Source organism: Macaca fascicularis, chromosome 12 (assembly GCF_037993035.2).
Source record: "Macaca fascicularis isolate 582-1 chromosome 12, T2T-MFA8v1.1".
Lineage (NCBI taxonomy): Eukaryota > Metazoa > Chordata > Mammalia > Primates > Cercopithecidae > Macaca > Macaca fascicularis.
In genome coordinates this window covers 61050892-61067784 of record NC_088386.1, presented here as the reverse complement: position 1 = coordinate 61067784, position 16893 = coordinate 61050892, and the positions used below count along the sequence as shown (strand labels likewise).

The 16893-nt window shown below is 36.8% G+C and overlaps 1 protein-coding gene across 1 annotated transcript in view; it reads right to left on the bottom strand.

The window, feature by feature from the left end:
• The window catches only part of CSRNP3 (cysteine and serine rich nuclear protein 3), a 210754-nt gene that overhangs the window by 187733 nt on the left and 6128 nt on the right, over positions 1 to 16893 (bottom strand). The window contains exon 2 of the mRNA XM_005573356.5: positions 5071 to 5240. The gene's annotated coding sequence lies outside the window, so the exon portion shown is untranslated. The remainder of the gene's footprint in view (positions 1 to 5070; positions 5241 to 16893) is intronic.

The window sequence follows — 16893 nt, the reverse complement described above, 5'->3', positions numbered from 1 at the left end:
ACTCCCTTATTATAATATTTGTGAGATAAAGGCAAATGCAACAAACTGAGAGTCCATTGTAATTTTCACTCACTGCAAATACTTTTCTACCTGAAAATTAAATATCATTAAAAAGATGTTTTTCCAAGTTTTTATGTGCTGATTTTTGGTTGAAAAGTAAGTTACATTTTTTGTTTTGTTATATTTATTCTGATTGCTCTTTCTTCCTTACATTTAAAAACTATGCTTTTGACCTTAGTCCAGTTCTCAATGGGGTTCAGTATTTTTGAGACTTTAACTATTCCAGTTCCTGCAAGATCACTGTAGCCGAACATGTAAAACATATGGTACAATAATTCTGTGGCCCTAAAATATTCCCAGCTTATTTACAAATTCCTCAAACAAAAAAGAAGGATTTCTTCTTATATACAAACATGTACTTCCCAGAGTGGAAGGATTAAATATTATTGCAGCCCATTTAGAAATCGCACCAACTGTCTCTCTCTCTCTCTCTCTCTTTTTTTTTTTTAAGCAGGACCATATTTAATTCCTTCCTGCATTCACTTGCACACAAACACTCTTCCCCCAAGCTGTCAGAAAGCATCAGACTGCCTGATCTGCACAGTGAATTTCAAAACCTTTTGAGAAACACAAGGACATTTGCTTCAGGCACTGATTTCATCATCACCATCATAAACACCAAGTATAAAGCAAGTCAATCTCTGGTATTCAAACCAAAGCTAGAAGATGATGGTACTTTGAAGATGGTTAGTAGAATTTTAATCACCTAAATTTGTTTGGATGCATTTTTCAAGCCATGAGATTTTGCAGTTGGGCAATCATTTATTTATTGCCTGTGACCACTCCTAGATGGCCCCAAAGTAAGGATGTGATTCTCTAACAAGAGGTTTATAAAATACAAACACTCTAAGATTTATTTGTAAATAAATTACACTGTCAGATGAAAATGTTTTGATCACTAATGTGAAGATGGTATCTTTAATATTTAATAGCAACTTTAATTCTTGTGCTCTTCATGAAATGTAGCTACAATATCAGTTCCACCTATGAACATCCTGAGTAAATAATAGATGTGGGAAATGTGGAGGTTTTCTATGATGTATTTTGCATCTCATGCTAATAAAGCCATATCCTTCAAATGATGTCAGCGATAGTACCATTAACATCACCAGGACTACCTTTATATTTAGCTTTTCATGGGAGTTAAAACCACAGTGGCTGTTGTTTTTCTAGATTCATTGTTACAGATAAATAAAATTTTATTTGAAATTTGGTCCAATTGTGCTTTTGAGCTTAAAGCCAAATTTAAATGAAGTTTGTTGGGAATTAAAACAAACAAGCAAATATAAAATCCAACTCTGTCCCTAGCCAGTAAAGTTGAATATAATTACTCCATTCAGTCAGAAGCTGTGACTAAGTGAGTCCAATTGAAATGCAGGGTAAGTGGGTTTCTGCATTCTTGAATTATTGAACAAGTAATGCAAGGTCCTGGAGTTCAAAAGATAGAAAGATACTATCTTTTTTTCAGGGAGTCCAGGATATCCATTGATCCATCTGGCAAAAGTGGAATATACAAAGGTTTTACCTTTAAAGTAAATGAATTAACCCTTGATTTGTTGCTGCTGTTAAAGATTCACACTGCATACTTCATCTAACCTACTTTTCATTGTAACATTTTCACGTCATCACAAGCAGTATTATGTCACCAAGACAAACCAATTTCCTTCATGTAAATGTAAAACAACATGTTTGCCGTAAGATATTTCCATCAATGTCAATGACATACAAGGAAAGTCTCAACAATCTGCCCTGTCACTTACTTACAGAAAGGGGAAGCAAAATGTTCTTTCATGCTCAAATTGAATTCTCTGCCCACTATTTCATTTAGCTCATTGAGTTTGTTCATAAACTCATCACTAGCACTGTCCTAAAGTCACAAAAAGGCAAGAAGAAATGAGAAGCCAATTACATTTACCAAAAGATAGATTCATTCTATATAAGAGATGCTGGCATAAAAGATACAGCTACGTCTTTCACTTGATGATTTGTGTCCCTCTCCTTAGTAGCCAGGCTTGTAACTGAACCATCAGAGAGCTGTGTGGTCTGGTAGAGAGGCAGACTCTAGGGATCTACATTAAAGTCTTCTGCCACCAGCTCACATTTTGATTCTTGTCAAATTACTCTCCCTGGACCTTAGTCTCCACATCTGCAAAATAAGGGAGTCAGCCTAGACACTCTCAAAGGTCCTACTAGTTCTCATAGTCTTTGAATTCAAAATGAGGTTTGACTTTTCATTGTTAGTTTTTTTCTCAGTTATATACAGAGCACTAGATCCTCTTAAAAACACTAACATGGGTTTTCTTCTTCAATTTGCCCAACTTTATAAAATAATTATTAAAGTTTTGTATTTACGATCAGGCTAAGAGTAACCCATAGTGATAGATAGTTCTCTGTAGGTCATATTGCCATTTATTCTTTACCCTTCCTCCTCACTGTTTATCTGAAGTCATGGTTCTGATTACACATTCAATTACAAGTTGTTCAATGATGCATATCACCATTCGCTTCCAGAGGAGTATTGACAAATGCTTCCCTTAAAACCCCTGAAAATTCACAAAGAAAAGTACATGAACAGCACTACAGGGAGAAAAAAAAAAACTTATCAAACGTTGCAGTTGCCTTCTTTAATAGCCTAAGTATTCTCCTCTGACCACAGTGGGTATCTATGTGTTTTCTCCTTTCTAGACTAGAGTAATGGTGGTGAAGTGGAGCAGTTATAACCACACATCAAAATAGTTATTAAAAAATAAAACCACTCTCCACTATACTGTTAACCTTCCAGGGAACTGTTCAGGTGCTCAGAACAACTGCCTGACCTATAATTTTTCAAACCTCCCTAAACCACCAGAACATCACTTTCATCTGGAAAGCATCTTGAGCCATAATTGTAAGGCCTGATGGTGTTTAAATGTACATTATAGGTACTTTGTGAACTCACAAGCTATAGAAATCAATAAGTGTCTGCATAGAGAAGTCCTGCAATTGATTTTTCCGGGAGAGAGCCAATTTGTAACTTTAGGAAAGTCATAGACACCTAGGATGTTGTAAGTATGCTGGCAATTAAAAAAAAAAAATCACAGGGGTGTGGAAAACACTGCACTGCACTGCTAGATGAGGAAGCATCTCAAAGATATAGGGTTTAAACTGATTTTAGGAGTGGCTAAAGGAAAAGAAAAAGATTGAGAAATAGTAGGTAGCTCCTGCAGTGCTCTAGGACTGGAAAAAGAAGAGTTCTCCCAAGTACACAGAAAGGATATGAATAGAGTGCTCCTAAGGGTCTTGAATGTAAATATGTACTATTGCTCATCTAAGGGTAAGAATATCCAGTGGACTCATTTTCTCCAGCTTTTAAGATGTGTCAGAAAATAATTCATTCACTCAATAAAAAAACTGCAAGCATCATCTAGTGCTCAGTACTCTTCTAAGCATCATAGGTAATGGCTCAGTGGGAAAGGCAATGTCAATGCCATCCACAAGGTTACAGTCACTTGGAGGGAGGTGTGAAAAGGCTTTAGATAAATCCCAAGCAGAACTTATCCTCTGAAATTCTACTCTCTGGCCATAACTTTTCCACGTAACTGAAGAATCATATCCTCAGAACAGCACCTGTATTCTCCCTTCTCCCAAGTGTTTTTATCTCCTCTTTAGATTTTTACACTTTCTAAAAGTTCCAAATAAAACAAGTTCTACTGCAGTCAAGAGACAAACGTTTTTATTCAAAATGATTCTAACAATGATGGAGAATTATGAATACCAAATAAAATTTTGAATCCTGGGGGAGAGAGAAGAGGATTAAAATAGGATCTCAGGTCACAGAACTACATTGGATGAACTTCAGTGTAATTTTTTTTAAATTATGCTTTAACTTCTGAGGTACATGTGCACAACGTGCAGGTTTGTTACATAGGTATACATGTGCCATTTGTGCCATGTTGGCTTGCTACACCCATTAAGGCTGTTTTGGTGAGTTTAAACTCCCCAAATACAAATACCCCAGAAAAATAATGCTAGAAAAAAATTATTGTGAAAACAGCCTCTCTTGAATGATACTCTTTTATGCTGAATAATTTTTACCTTTACTCATGGCCTATAATGTTAAAAGGAAGTTTACACCTATCATCTCATGAGGGGTGGGTGAAGGTAAGGGGCTTTCACTTCATTTAGTTTTGCTGTGCATGCTAACTTCTAAAATATAATTTTGAGATTCTTTTCCCTTAATAATTGAGGTTGAATGAGCACAGAGCTGTTGGAAAAGGATCACTTATTTCACAACCTTCGTATGTGCGTCTGTTACCAAGACTGTAATTTGAAAATGGGTAGAATTTTAAGTTAGAACACATCATACTAAGTTAGATGGTATTACTCACATGAACTGCTTGGGAGAAGTATATACATGAAGAAAGCTGCCCTTACTCAAGAGCATGAACCTAGCCTTGAGTCTGAGTTTTACCTATGTCCAAATAACTATAGGATCTCAAGGTTTTCAAGGCCTTGATTTCACATAAGCAATCTTTATAAAAACAAACATCATTTTCTCATCTAGGAAGTAATTACATGTATTAATTACTTTAATTAATACATTAATACATTACATTAATACAATATATTACATTGTATTATATTACTTGTGATTAATGCATTAAACTCAGCACTGTAAATATTCTGCAACTCACTGACCAATCTATAGAAGTTCAAAATGGCTTAACTGATTAGATTTCAAAAGATAGATTTATTTCGGCAAGCTGAACACATTCATTAAATTATTTTCAGTTGCCGTCTGCTTACCTCTGATTGGACTCATTTCTGCCTCCTATATACTCACTCCATAGAAATGAGTAGAAGTACACTGCTGAAGTTTAATTAACCAAAATTATATCATGTTTTACAAATACTTTGGTGTGATGAAGTACTTAAGAGCAGATACAGGCCAGTGAATTAAGCTAAAGCCCCCAAGAATGGCCCATGCAACACAATTTAGAGCACAACTGAAATAGAGCTTTAGATACTCACTGGTAAAATCATTAAAAGTGAACGATTGACACTATCAACACTCTCAGCACTGTCACAGCTGAAAACTTCATCATCTGATTCCTGCACTGAAGAGCAGGGTGAGGAGCCGTCGACTTCTTCAAACTTCCCCTTTAAAGTTCCACTCATAGCTGCAGCGCTGTCACATGTACCTGTAACGGGGACAGGAGCAATGGAGCTGCTGATTGGATAGTCAAAGTCTCAAAGTCATTTGGGGGGGCTGTACATTTTTGAACCACACATACCACATTATCATATCCATGCAGAAATTATTCTTCTCATAATGTTAGAAAGCATTGAAAACAATTCTACCCTAAGTCATCATTTTTATTCTCGTCCTGACAACAGTGTCTTATAAGAAAAAGTAAAAATTAAAAATATGAATATATTTGCTGCATAAGGAGATATGGCTTACTGTTTTGAAATGTCAAAATGGGAGTCAAATACACTTATTTGATTTGTTCTAGTAAATCGTGTATTGTCATTGACAGAGCCAGAGTTCAGAACAAAATAGATCACTCACTTGCATGCTGTCATATCCAGAGCATACTGATTAGGGTACGTCTCTCTTGCTTGGGATTTCTTTTTTCTCAGGTATAAAGGCATCTACTTTCCTGGGGCTCTTTGTCCATCAAAAATCAAATTGGTTGCTAGGAATGGCGATACCTGCAGAATTTAGATGCCTTATCATGTCTCCAGTCAATTTAGCAGAGCTACAGGGAATACTTGAGTACTATGTCAAGGAGTTTGGCTGAATAGATTTTATACATGGCAAACCAGAGTCCTTAAATATTTTTTGAATAAAATATTAATTTAAATCTTTTCACTCTCCAGATTAACATGATCAGTGAAAGCCAGTCATATGCAGCCTGATACATTTCTTAAAATTTATTTACGTCAATTTAGATGAATCACTAAACTTGAGAGTAGCAATTTCTTCATAGCTATATAGAGAAGCAGTGAAGGTGATCATGGGTTGCAAACAAAGATTCCTACACTGGTAGGTAACCTCAATAAGTAAGTTGGGTCATATGTAATAGAATCATACTCATCTTAGTCTTCTCTTTTGTCCAGTTATTTGCAACAAAGATACCAAGAAATACTTCGCCTGAATGAAAATGATAGCATAAGTACAATAGTAAACGACCTCTTATTCAAGGAGACAATAGGTAGCAAGAAGTGTGACCTGTGGAGAGCCAGAGAAAGCATGCTCAGGCCAAAGGCTGAAGCTGTTACTTGGGTCCAGGTCATTTTGCTCTATGCTTTTCTTATTTAATCTCCTCTAACTCTGGCCAATGCCCCATTCATATTTAGATTCTACATTTTTCTTTCTCTTACTAATTTTGTTTACAAAGTCAAAGGAGCAATATTTAGACTGCTTGTAAATTAAATCCCAACTTGAACTGGCTCTACAAGATAGCCCAAGATTGGTTTGGATAGATAACTTGGAAGGGTTAACAGACTAGGGAATCAAAACATCTCTTCCCCATCAGCTTAACACACTATCTGAAATGCTCTTGACTAGAGATGCATCAGTTTGGGGAACAAACTTGTTTACAAAAGACACCTGCACAATATATGATATCAAGGAGAGGTGACATCTTAAGCCATCAAATATCAGCATGGTGGTCCTATCTATACCTTTCTGGTAGTAAGAATCAAGTCTAACTGAAGGGACTTTTTTTATTTTTTTAAGAAAGTAGCAAACTAGAGACTGACCACCCTCCTTGTGCGACTCGTGGACACCATGCTCACCCTTGATTTTGGTAGGTAAAATTCCCTGGGGCATATTTATTCCATGTCTTTCTGTTGACTGACTTCTTCCATTTCTTTATTTTCTGCTTCCTCATATCCCCAGCTTATAGATGGCTTTGGCTTCTGACAGACTTACCTCTACCTTATCATATCCTCATATTCTGTCGGCCTCTATGCTGAACACTAATGACTCCTTTTTTTTTTTTTTTTTTTTTTTTTAGGGAATTTGAGTATCATCCTTTGATCCTTTGGTTGAGTATCATCCTTTGGTCATTTATGCTATTCTATAGAAAAGAGATCTATTTGTCTGTCATTTGTTTACGGGCCATTCATTATTCAGTAAACATCTACTGAGCTTTTATTATGTTCCAATGACTATTTTAGATGCTGGGGAGTGACAAAGAAGCAACATCAACAACATTAAGTTTTGTTTTCTTTTTTTTTTTTTTTTTACTCTAATGGTGCTTATTACTGGGTGTTATTAGGGAAAGTAGTAGACGAATAATAAGAAGAAAAAATAAATATATAAACATCACATGGAGATAAATACTATTGAGAAAAATAAGCCATTAAGTGATATGGTGACTATAGGGTTGACTGAGCAAGAACATTTCATTTTTAGTTGATCAGTGAACTAATGTCACTTCACCAAGAGGTAATAACATGGAGGAGGTAAGGGAACCAACAATTTGGACTTCTTAGGGAAAAGCAGTCTAGGACAAAGGAGTAGGGTGTGCCAAAGCCCAAGAGAGACACAGTGGGTGATAAGATCAGACAGGTCTTCAGGGCTTGACTGTGTAGAGCCTTCAAGGACTTTGGCTATTTCTCTAAGTGAGATGAAAACCACTACAGGTACTTAAAACTATAGGGTTTAAGTAGTATAGTGCCAGGATCTGGCTTTCATTTTAAAGGGACAACTCATCAGCTTGTTATTTCATCAGAAAACAGAGGGTCTATAATAAAGAAGGTAGCTTTGATGGGAAAAAGGAAAAGCCTAGTAGGGAGGATTTAGTGGCTCCAATAAGCAGTTACAATCAGAAAACCTGACAAGTCACCGGGCTGAAGAGGTCACTAGTTCCTTTGGGGTGGGAGTTGGGGAATAAGAATTTAGAAAGAAGTTAAAGTGGGGGGAAGGTCAAAGTGTTTCCTAAAAGAATTTAGTTACTTAATTTTACCTAGGACCATCTCTGGTTTCTAGCTTTGTTAATTATTTGATGATGGTGGAGGCACCTTACCTACTAGATTTAAAATAAGAATCATCCAGATACTATGTACCACTTGTGGTGCTACTGTGGCAAAATAACAACACAAATGTAAGCTTTCTTTTATCACTCTAAAGAAATATTTCTTTTAATTCAATAGAGTAAAGGCAATATGTGGATGGTGATCATTCTCAAGGATGTATTTATTGATGGGAAGATGGAGGCACGGAATTAATAACTATTTTATCTACCATTCACCCTAAAGTTATTTATTCAATATTTTTGAAAGTCAAATCACCACTACCTGCTACAATAGGGACTACAGGACTCTGGATCTGGGTTGACCCTGCTTGAAAGCCAAGCAGCCTGCACCTTAAAAACTCACTTGTAGACCTAACATAACCTTTATTTGGTTAGACAGACGCTCGTCTTGCAGTGATGTTTGACAGTTTTAGAAATATTGCAGGAAAGTTCTGAAGGACTGAAAGCTATTGTTGATTTTTTTAAATGTTGTCGTACCTTATGTTTATCAGTTATAGGAAACTATTTGGAAATTGTTGCACTATATAGGTGTTTAATTGATTTCTTTATCTAATATAAAATCAATGTAAATAATTTCTGTCAATGTGATATATTTGGTCACATTTATACTTCTATGCCCTGGAAGCTCTGAAGATACCTGCACAAAGTCATTAGAGAAAGATTGAATTGCACACTTATATATCTAAGTAAACACAAAAATAAGGTGGAAAAAAATATTTTCCACCTTAGTTTCTGATAGACACAGTATCTATAAGCACCTTGATCTTGGACTTCCATCCTCCAGAACTGTGAGAAATAAATTTCTGTTGTTTATAACTCTCCTAGTCTGTGATATTTTGTCATGGTAACCAGAACTGATTAAGACATAGAATAATCACATTTTGAATTAAAACACTCAAAATGACAATATAGTAATTTTAAACAAAGCTTAGGAGACTCAGAAAGAGAGAGAGAAAGAGCGAGAGCAAGCGAGAGAGAGACTGAGTGAGAGAGAAAGGAATTGTTTTATTCTAGTTTGTTTTCACCAATCTAATTCTGTAGTACACTCTGGTTGTACTACCAAAATTGCGATGTTGTAATGATTCCATGGCAATAGAAGCAAGATCACACAGGGAAAGCTAAATTGTGAGAGAGAATAGGATGCTACTCCCATTCAGATGTCTGCAGTAATAGGTGGGAAGGGAGGAAAACTACGGGAAAAGACAGTTATTATGAACATTCTTTATTGAGTTTGTCCTATCCACATAGTCAAGCAAAAGTGACCATAAACAATATTTTAAAAACACCCTATAATACAGAATGCTCTTTCTGACAGTAAATGGCTGGAAAAAACTGTTAGCAAACAGAGGGAAGTACAGATGACTTGATTTATATTTTCTAGCACTGAAAAATGGTATTTGTTGTGTATGTTAGAGGTCAGAAGTTCCTCAATTCTACTCCAAGGTCCCCTCACAAGCCCTGAGTTGGTCCAAAAAGATGATACCTTATTAGGTTTTTAAAATAGATCTCCTGTAATCCCAGGACTTTGGGAGGCTGAGGCAGATGCATCACTTGAGGCCAGGAGTTTGAGACCAGCCTGGTCAACCCCATCTCTACTAAAAATACAAAAATTAGCCGAATGTGGTGGTGCATGCTTGTAATACCAGCTACTTGGGAGGCTGAGGCATAAGAAAATTTGCTTGAACCTGGAAGGCAGAGGCTGCAGTGAGCCAAGATAGCCTGGGTGACAGTGGGACTCTGTCTCAAAAATAAAATAAAATAGCTCTAATGGGAATTGTTGCATTACTACTGATTCTATATACAATAATTCATTTTAAGATGTATATAAAATACAATTTTCTTACTAGTATTCCTAAGATAAGGATTGTCACAATAGCTATATTTATTCAATAGAATGCTATGATCTGAATCGTTGAGTCCCATAAAATTCATATGTTGAAATTTTAACCCCCAAGGTGGTGGTATAACCGGGTGGAGCTTTGGGGACATAAGTAAGGGAGCATGGTGGCTCACATCTGTAATCCTAGCATTTTGGGAGCCAAGGCAGGCAGATCATCTGAGGTCACGAATTTGAGACCAGCCTGGCCAACATGGTGAAACCTGGTCTCTACAAAAAATAAAAAAATTGGCCCAGTGTAGTGGGGCATGCCTGTAGTCCCAGTTACTCGGGAGGCTGAAGCACAAGAATCGTATGGACCCAGGAAGTGGAGGTTGCAGTGAGTCAAGATCATTCCACTGCACTCCAGCCTGGGCAACAGAGCAAGGCTCCATCTCAAAAAAATAAAAGAAAAAAAAAAAAAGCACATCTCGTAAATTTGAGATCTGAGAGGCTAGAGCTGGAAAAAAGTCTTCGCAGAAAAAAAGAAAGGAATCTGTACTGTTACTACTAATTTGCCTCATGTATATAGGGAAGCACTACTGTGTAGTACAACAATAATACTTACACTGGGCAAATCATTAAATTTCCTGGGGAGATTTTTAAAAATATATGCAGAGTCTCAGAAACCACCAGAAATCCCTGGCATGGTGAAACACCAGTTGCTTCAAAACCCAGTTTCAACATTTCCTGAATAGGATATCTTGAGCAAGTTATTTAATTTCTCTTAGTCTAAGTTTTCTTACCTGTAAAATGGGGCTAATAGTAGCTATTTTATTTTATTTTATTTTATTCTTCTATTTTTATTTTAGGTTCAGGGAGTACATGTGCAGGTTTGTTACATGTGTAAATTGTGTGTCACGGGTGCTTGGTGTACGCATGGTCCCATCACCGAGGTAATGAGCATAGTACCCATTAGGTAGCCTTCCAGTCCACTTTCCCGCACTCTGTCACCTCAAGCCCTCCCCAGTGTCTACTGTTCCCATCTCTGTGTCCATATGCATTCAGTATTTAGCTCCCACTTATGAGAACACGCGGTATTTGGTTTTCTGTTCTTATGTTAGTTTGCTTAGGATAATGGCCTCCACGTAGCTATTTCATAATGCCAGAATGTGCATTGTAGGTGTTCTAATTTCCTTACTCCCCACCCCACTGGTACATATTTTGTATTCCAGGATGCCTTGTAGTAGAGCTAAAAACAAAAATCATACTCTAAAATCTTGTCTGGGTGTGTGATCTAGCCAGTTTAGCGTAAAGGAGAACTATAAATCAGGACTGAGGGCTCACACCACACCATTTCCACTTTGAGGTAGGAATGAATAGAGGCAGCACAGAGCACTAGGAAAGATGGTGCAAAGTCTTCCTGTTGAGGATGACCTGGCTGATTTGGTGGGTAGGCATGATCAGTTGGTGTCAGAGCATGTTGCCTCCCTTGTTAAGTGATCCTGTCTTGTCAAAGCCCACCTCACACTCCAGGAAAGATGCTGGTGCTCCCTAAGCAGTCACCAGCAGTCTGGTTTGAACTACAGTAATCTCAGGGGGTTTGTCAGGGTATATTTCCTTTCTTGTCAAGTGACTGTATCGTGCCAAGAGTCTACTCACACTACAGGAAGAAGTGTGCATTGATTAAGTCCGTACGTGCAATTTTACACCTGTAGTTTCTCCACTAATAACATGAGCATATAACCTTCTTATTCAATATTTTCCAAATCCATGTGCTTTTGTTTTATTTGATTTTTGGTTTTGGGTCTAATGCATTGTATTTCATTGAATAATTAGGCCATGATATTTAACCAAACCCCTAAAGGGACATGTTTGGTTTATTTTTCAGTATTTGTTATTATAAATCACAGTATAATTAGCATTTCCTTTTTTATTTAAATTTTTTTCTTATTTTTATAGACAGAGGATCTCGCTATGTTGTCCAGGCTGGTTTTGAATTCTTGGGCTCAAGCGATCTTCCTGCCTCAGCCTCTCAAAGTGTGGGGATTACAGGTGCAAGCCACTGCACCTAGCCAACATTTTATATACATGTATATATCTATCTCTTATTATACCTTTAAGGATGAATTCCTAGAAGTGGAAACATTGAGTCTTTCATACACATTGCCAATTTGGTTCTTCCAGTAAGGTTCTGCCAATTTACATTTCTTTAAGGGTGCATTGGGATATTACTTCACTCTTGCCAATACTGTGGCATTGCTATTTTTTAAAACTGTTTATGAACTTGTCAGCTACTCAAGATAATAATTATAGTTAACACACATATAGTGCTCACTATGTGCCAAGTACTGTTCTAGCACTTCATATATGTACTAGGTAGGATTCTAAAGTGGCCCTTAAGATTCCCTACCATGTAATATATACACCCTGTGCCTGTATAACCCTAGACATGTGAATACTGTGAGATACCACTCCTGCGATTGTGTTATGTTTATGTTGCTATGTTTATGTTACATAGCAAAAAGGATTTTGCATATGAATTAAAGACCCAAACCAGATAGAGAGATGATGCAGGTGGGCTTGACTTAATCACATGAGCCCTTGGAATCAAGGTCTAGAGGTCAGATACTATGGATGAGAGGGATTCAGTGAGAGAGGGATTCTCTGTGGCTGACATGAAATAGGAAAGAGTCACATGACAGCACATGTGTGCAGCTTCCAGGAGTTGAGAGCAGCCTTCAGCCAGCTGACAGCAAGCAGGAAAGAGAAACCTCATTTCTATCAGCCCAAGGAGCAGAATTCTGCCAAAACTCAGAATAAGGTTGGAAGTAGATTTTCCCCCAAAGTGACCAGATACGAGTTCAGCCAAGTGACACCTTTATTGTAGCCTTGTGAGGCCCTGAACAAATAACCTACCCATATCATGCAGGACTCTTTTTTTTTTTTTTTTTTTTTTTTGAGACCGGTCTCACTCTGTCACCCAGGCTGGAGTGCAGTCGCAGTGGCCCGACCACGACTCAGTGCAGCTTCAACCTCATGGGTTCAAGTAGTGATCCTCCTGCCTCAGCCTCCAAGTAGCTAGGCCTACAGGCATGTAACACCACGCTTCACTAATTGTTTTGATTTTTAGTAGAGATGGGATCTCACTATGTTGAACTCCTGAGCTCAAGCAAACCTCCCGCCTTGGCCTCCCAAAGTGCCTGTGCAGGGCTTGTAACCTACAGTAATATAAGCTGATAAATAAATGGTTTTAAGTTGTTAAGTTTGTGGGAATTTGTTACATGTTAATAGAAAATTAGTATAATATATATCAACTCATTTAATCTTCATAGCCATATAAGATAGGCATTATTATTAATAATACCATTTAGAGATTAAAAACTGAAGCATATGGGGGTTAGGTGATGAGGCCAAGGTCACACAGGTGGTTTTAGAGCCAGAGTTCAAATCCAGGCATTTGGGGACTTGAAATCATAATTTTATCATCACAGACTTTCATGACTTTCCATATCTTACTGCTTGATATTGTTTTGTTTTGTTTTTGAATACTTAGAATTACATTTTTTCTCCCACATACTTTCTTTTTATTCTTAATGTGTTTCTGTGTGTGTATGTGTGTGCCTACGTTACTTAATTTTCCTTTTCCTGGCAAAATATACATAAATATTGTTTATAAACATTCATAATAGCTATAAAAAGGACATACTTCGTTTGTGATTTTTGGCATTTTTCAATTGCCTTTGCAGAAAAAGTAGGTTATGAATACTCTTTATAGCTAGGTGCCTTCAGAGGGTTTAATGAGAATTCTTTGGGATATTTTTCATATTGTCCATAATGTTCTATTTATTTTTAGTTAATAAATAGCTTCACTTTTGGATAAACAGATGATAATAATGTTCCTGAGTTTTTACTTGGTGCTAGAAACTAAATTCTGTGAACATGTTATCTTGTTTGCCCTTAGAATGATTCTGAATTAAGCACTATGCTTCCCTTTTTATCATGAAGCAACATGAAGCTTAGGATAGAAGTAACTTACGTACATTGACAAAGGCAATTAAGTAACTGAGCTGGAATTAAAAAACTTACCTTGCCTGACTCCACAGACTGTGCTCTTTATAGTCATGCTACACCCCTTCTATATAAAACTTGGCATAGATTTCCCACTCAATTTCTTAATAAATTTCTTGTGAGCAACTGAAGAATGGGATCTTATTTAAAGATTCAAGAAATGTTCAACAAATAACCACGTACTTTTGAAGAAGAAAAGTAAGGTAAACAGAAGACAAGGGGTGAGAGAAAAGGAGTAGTTTCCAGATTTTCCTCGTAGAGAAGAAGTTTAAACAAAATGGAATCACGCTTTCGGAAGTAAAACTTCTTGGGACAGCAAATATTTTTAAACATATGTACACGTGCTGCTTTTTTGAAGTTTAAGAGCACAACATGGGGGAGAGAAAAAAAAGCAAAAATTTTAAAAAACTGAATACATTACTCTGATAAAGAATGAACACATATGTAATTGAATAATTTTGGAATTGTTTTTGTATTAGGAACATTGGAGCTATTTTTACAGTTTGGAAGTTATAAAATGTAGACCACGTTTCAGCCTTTGAGTTAGAGGCTCTTTAATAACGCAGTAGATACACATCATCTGTCTTAAAAATGCTTAGTGAAGCAAGCATATACAAAATAAAATCTGCAAGACTTTAGTAGGAGACTTTTGTGTTGGGAAGGGGTCTATGATGAAGTAGGTCTAACAGTGTCCTTTTTTTTTTTTAACTTTTCTTTCTTTCTTCCTTCTTCTTTTTCTTTCTTTTCTTTTTTTTTTTTTTTTTTTTTTTTTTTTTTTTTTTTTTTTTACAGGATCTCACTCTGTCACCCAGGCTGGAGTGCCAAGAGGTGACCTCGGCTCACTGCAACCTCCAACTCGCAAGTTCAAGCAATTCTCCTGCCTTGGCCTCCCAGGTTGCTGGGACTAAAGGCACTCACCACCATGCCTGACTAAATTTTGTATCTTTTGCAGCAACCGGGTTTCACCACATTGGCCAGACTGGTGTCAAATTCTTGGCCTCAGTGATCCACCTGCCTTTGCCTCCCAAAGTGCTGGGATTAGAGGTGTGAGCCACCATGCTTGGCCTACCGGTCTAATTTTTTTTTTTTTTTTTTTTGGAGATGGAGTCTGGCTCTGTTGCCCAGGCTGGAGTACAGTGGCATGATCTTGGCTGATTGTAACCTCCGCCTCCCGGGTTCAAGCGATTCTCCTTTCTCAGCCTCCTGAGTAACTGGGATTACAGGTGCCTGCCACCACACCTGGCTAATGTATACAAATATTTGTATTTTTAGTAGAGACGAGATTTCACCATGTTGGTCAGGCTGATCTCGAACTTCTAACCCTCATGTGATCTGCCTGCCTCAGCCTCCCAAAGTGCTGAGATTACAGGCATGAACCACTGCGCCTGGCCTACAACTTCTTAATATTACATACCCTTCATTAAAAGTCTTAGTGTACGTTAGCATAGAAAAGACTTAACAGGAATGGATATTATTTAAATATCATCCAGATTTCCCTAAATTTATTTAACCATAGAACATTTTTATGAAATCTTCAATTACATTTCTGAGAACTATGCCCCAATTTTGAAAATGCTTAATATTAATATTTTGAAGGTCTTACCTTTGCTCTTCTTTAATAATTCTAGGATTTGTTTTCACAATTGCACTTTCTTATACAATACTAATTTTACCAGATGATGCCCAGCAATTTAATTGTAGTTAATATGGAAAAAATAGAAAATCTAGCCAATCAAGAGGGATTTTTTTTCACACACCAGCAAGCAATAATACTTAGGAAGTCATTACAAATACTGAGGATAATTTTGCTCCTTCCATTCTTGACTTATAAACAGAAAAGCATGACTAGCAACAACAACAAAAAATTGCACACAATGGCTTACTATACTACAAATTCTGCGCTGAAAAGTCCTCTATGTACACCTGCCAATCTTCACAATACTACGCAGGTAGATAACCAAATTTTACAGATAAGAAAACTAAGGCTCAGATAGTTTAAGCAACTGGTCCAAATTTACACAGGCAGTAAGAGGGTATGTCTGTTTGATTGCAAAATCAATCAATTAGGAAGCCCATCAATGATTATCCTGCACTACCTAAAGAACCAGAGAGATAAGCCAAAGTCACTGTACCCCATTAGCTCAAAGGGTGCATTTCTAGAAATAGGCATGCTGCCTGCATGGCTGAATCACACATTTAAGGGTTATATGTATACCACAGTATAGCTCCATGTAAATGAACACATTTATGGTACATTGGTAAGTACTCCTTTTCCTTCAGATTAAATTCATCAGGATATTTCATTCGTTATTCTTTTGGTCATTTTTACCTAGTTGTGGTGATATTTACATCAAAGGACTTCTACCAGTCCCATATTATCTGCTTACTTTTACCTTTAGGCATAGTAAACCCCAGTGATACACCACATGCAAGCATGCACACTTGTTTTCTTTGTAGTTTATTCAGCATTGTCACTTACCAGGCAGTATGGCTTAGAATTGTTCACCAGTACAGAACACAAATGGCGGAAAGTGAGCCCAGAGCAGCATAAAAATATTGCTGAACAATTTTAACTTTAATTAAATGTTGTTGAACAAATTTAACTCAAGAGAATGGGGATTCATTGACTAAGAGTGGATGTATGAGAGCACTCAGAGATTGGTTAAATATATACTACTATATTTTCTTACACAAACATTAATTAACACTTGTATTATATATTAATATAACAATTACAGTTAATTACATTAATTTACAATTAACCCATTGATTTAGTATATGATAATCTGTGTGTGTATCAGAAACCAAGCAATATTACAATGAAACAGAGCAGGGAAGCATGAAATGGGAACTACATGCAGATAAAATCCCCTGTTAATGTAGGAGAGCACAGATAGCGTTTGGACAATAAAAAGTCTG